This window comes from Cucurbita moschata, unplaced genomic scaffold (genome assembly GCF_002738365.1).
Source record: "Cucurbita moschata cultivar Rifu unplaced genomic scaffold, Cmos_1.0 Cmo_Scf00093, whole genome shotgun sequence".
Classification (NCBI taxonomy): Eukaryota; Viridiplantae; Streptophyta; class Magnoliopsida; order Cucurbitales; family Cucurbitaceae; genus Cucurbita; species Cucurbita moschata.
The window spans coordinates 450,941-456,291 of NW_019268609.1; the positions used below are offsets into that span (position 1 = coordinate 450,941).

The 5,351-nt window shown below is 41.3% G+C and overlaps 1 non-coding gene across 1 annotated transcript; it reads right to left on the reverse strand.

Annotated features, from left to right (window-relative positions):
* Positions 1 to 3,473: 3,473 nt before the first annotated feature.
* On the reverse strand, positions 3,474 to 3,613 carry LOC111439422. Its single transcript, XR_002709801.1, has one exon. It is a non-coding gene; the product is annotated as a small nucleolar RNA Z247 (small nucleolar RNA).
* Between the last annotated feature and the right edge of the window lie 1,738 nt (positions 3,614 to 5,351).

The following is a 5,351-nucleotide window of genomic DNA, read 5'->3' on the forward strand; positions in this document are numbered from 1 at the left end:
AATAACGTTAAACCCAGGACTACCCCCTTGGCAAATCATATTAAATTGTCAAAGGGGCAATCTCCCAAGACAGTTGAGGAACGTGAGCACATGGCATCAGTTCCGTACGCTTCTGCAGTTGGGAGTTTGATGTATGCTATGGTCTGCACTAGACCTGACATAACACATGCAGTGGGAGTTGTTAGCAAGTACATGACAAATCCAGGGAAGGAACATTGGGAAGCTGTGAAATGACTTCTGAGATATCTGAGAGGTACATCCAATACTACACTTTGTTATGGCAATGGCAAAGTAGTTCTACAAGGTTTTGTGGATGCTGATCTGAGTGGAGATGTAGACTCCAGCAAGAGCACATCTGGGTATATCTACACTATAGATGGAACAGCAGTGAGTTGGATGTCCAAACTTCAGAAATGCGTTGCTCTTTCATCTACTGAAGCTGAGTACGTGGCTATAGCTGAAGCTGGAAAGGAGATGATATGGATGACAGACTATCTAGAAGAATTAGGCCGGAAGCAGTGCAAGAAGATCCTTCATACAGATAGTCAGAGTGTCATACAGTTGGTGAAAAACCCAGTCTATCATTCAAGGACAAAACACATTAGAAGACGGTACCATTTCACTCGCAGGTTAGTGGAAGAAGGCGATATGTGTTTGGAGAAGATAGAGGGTGCAAAGAATCCAGCAGACATGTTGACAAAATGTGTTGATGTTGGAAAATTAAGGTTATGCAAAGCTCTAATTGGTATGGTGTAGGATCAGTCTCCAAGTGGGAGAATTGTTGAGTTATGGAGTCTGCTCCCTGTATTTATAGCTTGGTCAACGGCTATATCCGGTAAAGCTATATTTGGTAAAGCCATATATGGTAAAGCTATATCCGGTAAAGCTATATATGGTAAATAGCTATATATAGTAGATGGTTAAATCTGGTAAAGCTATATTTAGTAGACTGAACCATATATATATATCCCGTCCAGTAAAGCTTTGAAGATGTACCTTTTATTCTCTGTACTCTCTCTTGTTGTACATGCCTGAAATCATCAAATCAATACAAAATTCTTTTAGCCAGAGTTCTCCTTGCAATTTTCTCTATCCTTTTCCTTGTGTTCATCTAGATCGAGTGTGTGCGTTGTTGTGCGATCCTAACACAGACCGTAATATGGTGGCGAACGCCAGCCGATCCTCCCAGTACTCGATTGTTTCTTCTTCCTCTGGCTCGACAGCATGCCACAACCGTTGTGCCTGTAGGTTGACGCGCATCAACAAGGCCCACTCGTTGTAGTTGGACCTTGTCACCTGAGACCTATGTGTTATTGGTCGACGCTCTAACTACTTGAGCTATTCAACTTGGCTGTTGATAAAGTTGGCTCCTTTTCAATGATATACCACCGGTGGATTAAACTAGGCTCTGATACCACTTGTTGACTTCTGACAATTGAGAGGAAAACGTCGATAAGTAAAAACCGGCAAAAGGAAAACTTGTTCGAAGAAAAAAATAACGGAAAAGAAAAGGAGAGAGAAATATTTGCTGAAGACCTAATGGTTGTTATTTGATTCAGTTTCACATATTTAAACAACTAACCTATCCTAAATTTAGGAGGTGGCACAAACCTTACGCACAAAGTTGGCCAAAATGGCCAACAAAAAATACGCTCTTCCATTAAATAGGGAGCATTAATTCAGATATTTAAAAGTAAAAAACAACTAACGAAATTAAAGAAAACGTGTGAATAAAACCATAGCTTTTATCTAACAACGGTGACGCAGAGGGTTAGTAGGCTCTAGATTTTATGCATCCAAATAGTTAGTAGGCATAGATATATGCATATGATTATTCTCTAAATTAGTACTGTTGTTATCCAAATGCAAGGTGCACAAATCAGGGGCATTGTGCGTCGGCTGCAAGGTTGGAGAAAAACTGGGTGGGACTTTCTTGAACGGAAAAACATTCTCATCAAATATGACGTCTTTATGTAAAGAACTGTAGCCTAGAAAGACACATTCCTTGGATCAAAAAGAGGGCTTGTATTTGTTATAAGGGCGAAGATGAGGCCAACAAGCACATCCATAAACTTTTAGTAAGGAGTAATTTAGTGGGGGTATGAAAAAGACGCTTTAAGGGGCATTTGTTATCGATGACACGAGTAGCAAGACGATTGATGAGATATGTGGCTGTAAGAAACGCGTCATCCCAAAATTTATTAAGTACAACAACATGACGGTGGTTACGTTCAGCAGACCCATTGTGTTGATGCTTGTGAGGGCACGAAACAAGATGAGCAATTCCAAGGGAACGAAAGAATGGGTTCTGAATTTCTGATATTTTCCACCCCAATCAGACTGGACATACTTGATTTTAGTATCTAGGAGGCGCTCAACATGAGCTTGGAACTGCAAAAGTATACGAGAAGCTTCTGTACGATCATGCATAAAATAGATCCACGAAAATTTACTAAAATCATCAATGAAGCTGATATAATATTTAAAGCCCCCAATAGATGGAGGTGCAGGGCCCCAAACATCCGAAAAAATAAGTTTGAAAGGTGACAAAGACCTATGAAGGAACTAGTGCACGGTAACTAATGACTTTTTGCTAACTAACACGCATTACAAACTAGCAAAGGTGACTCACTAGCACACGAAATATTATTGAGACGTAAAATTGACTTTACTACTTGAGATGAAGGATGTCCAAGACATGCATGTCATTGGGCGTGAGTAGTAGATCTACTAACTAAAGCATGCTTGAGATCATCGACATCAGATGGCTTAATAGGATAGAGATCTACTAACTAAAGCATGCTTGAGATCATCGACATCAGATGGCTTAATAGGATAGAGACCAGACTCACACCTCCCGTCTAGAAGACTTTTCCTCGATCGTCGATCCTTAATAGAAAAATGCCAAGGATGGTATTCAAAGAATACGTCACTATCACGAGAAAATTTATGAATGGAAAGAAGATGTTTGGAAATTTCAGGCACATGCAAAATATTACGCAATGCAAGAGGATGAGCAACAGTATTAAGTGAAGAATGACCAGTATGCAAAATATACAAACCTGCTCCATTGTCGACTTGAACTTGTTCATCCCATGATAGTGTTCACGCACAGCGAGACGATCTAGGTCACTAGTGATATGATCAGTGGCACCTGTGCCACTGTACCAATTTGGATCAATCTTGTAAGAGAAAGTAGCCATCAATGCCGCAGAAGGAGGTTCATCTTGATAAGACTCATTCATCCTAAGCTAGCAGCAAACGACAGTATGCCCCACTTTGCCGTAGATTTGGCAAGAAGGTCGAGCAAAAAGGTCACAAAGATCACCAGTAGGACGAGAGGGTGCGCACCTTGAGAACGGCCACGACCACGATCCCTGAGCCCACAGTTCTTCTACTGACTACCATGACCAGCATAATTGGTCGAAGATCCAGAATTTAACTGAAGCTCAGCTTGATGTTGTAGTTGGCGAGCTTCAAACATCATTAGATGTGCAAACACATCATCAAGCATGAGGGCTTCACTCTTGGTAGTCATCGAGGTGACGAAGGGATCATAGTCAAGGCCAAGACCAGCGAAGAGATACGCGATCACGTCATCATCCCGCAAGGTAGAGCTGGTGGCGGCCATCTCGGTGGCCAACCCTTTGATCTTGGAAAAATAATCTACAGCAGATAAATCACATTTCTTGGACGTGGCGAGCTCAACACGGATCTGAACAGTGCGAGCACGAGTTGACGAAGAAAACATCCACTGCAGGGTATCCCATGCCTCCTTGGACGTAGTAGCGGCAACCACATCGTGAAGAATCTCCTCAGATATGGAGGAGAGAAGGTCGTTAAGGACCTGTTGATTCTGATCATACCAACGATCATAGGCTGGATTAGAGACGAGGTCAGCACCAACAGCGATTGAGGAAGGGACCAGCTTGTCAGGTGCGGCAATGATGCCATTGAGGTAGCCCTTAAGTTTCGTACTCTGTAGGTAGGGGAGGAGTTGGGCGCGCCATATGATGAAGTTATTTCTCGAGAAACATATTGTGACAGCGTGGAGGAGAGGGATTGAGACATAGGGGAGGAGTTGGGCGCGCCATATGATGAAGTTATTTTTCGAGAGACATATTGTGACAGCGTGGAGGAGAGGGATTGAGCCAAAGGTCGACGTTATGGTCGATGGGATCGTGTTAGAGATGGTGGATGGGGAGGAGGAAAGAAGATATGACAGACATTGTTAATAAATAAACCTTGGCTCTGATACCATGTTAGGTTGAATGGCACTGTAACCTATATGGGTCACAACTTCATGTATTTATAGACGTGTATAATGAGGATTATATGGTGGGTCTTGATCCATGGTAACAAACTAGGAAATCATAGATTCTCCTTTATTCATGGTAACAAACCAGGAAATCTAGGTTCTGCTCGATCCATGGTAACAAATCAGTAAATCAGTAGATTATCTTATTATGTATAGATATGACCTATTCTACGTTTAACACCCTCATCCCTTGAACAATTGTCACTTTATCATCATGTGGACGATCACTATTCTATTTGTTTTTTAATATTACATATTCTTCCCCCTTAAGTTTTTAAAGATTCAAAAAAAAAAAAGTTGTATCGTCACCTAAAAAATGAGCAAGAATTTCAGTGAGGCACCAAAATTCTCGTGCTCACAACCCACGTTCCCTCCCTGACGTTAAGGGTACACAAAATGAAGTCACACTCAATTGACACTCACAACACACACTTGCTAGAGAGGAACCATTAAAAATGAGGAGATTATCAAACAAGGAACCTAGGACATATTAGCTAGTATCGTGGACATAGAGAGGGAAGAAACATATGGGTCTGACATACCAATAGGGAGAGAGTTCCCTGACATATTTTTCAAGAATTTACCAAGGGTGCCTCCATCACAAGAAGATTTTTGCATTGAGCTCGAACTAGGTACCAACCATATCTCAAAGTCTCTATACCGCATGGCACCGAAAAAATTCAAGGAACTCAACATACAATTGTCGGTAAAAAAAATCAAGAGGCACTGTCAATATAAAGAGAAGACTTAGAACTTTACGAACCATAAGAGTTTAAAATACTTCTTCATCTAGAAGGAATTAAATATGAGCAACGAAAGTGGCTAGAACTAGTAAAAAAAACTATGACGTGGATATCCAGTATGACTACAAGAAGATAAACGTAGTTGTTGAGATTACACTGAGTGTCACAACCATACTATGAAGAGAATAGTTTGTAACCCTCATGTCGAGTCAAGCAAAGCGACGACTCTCAAGAGGCACCCATCCGGCCACACAAGGATCAACATAGAAGAATTTCATGATGCGACCAAC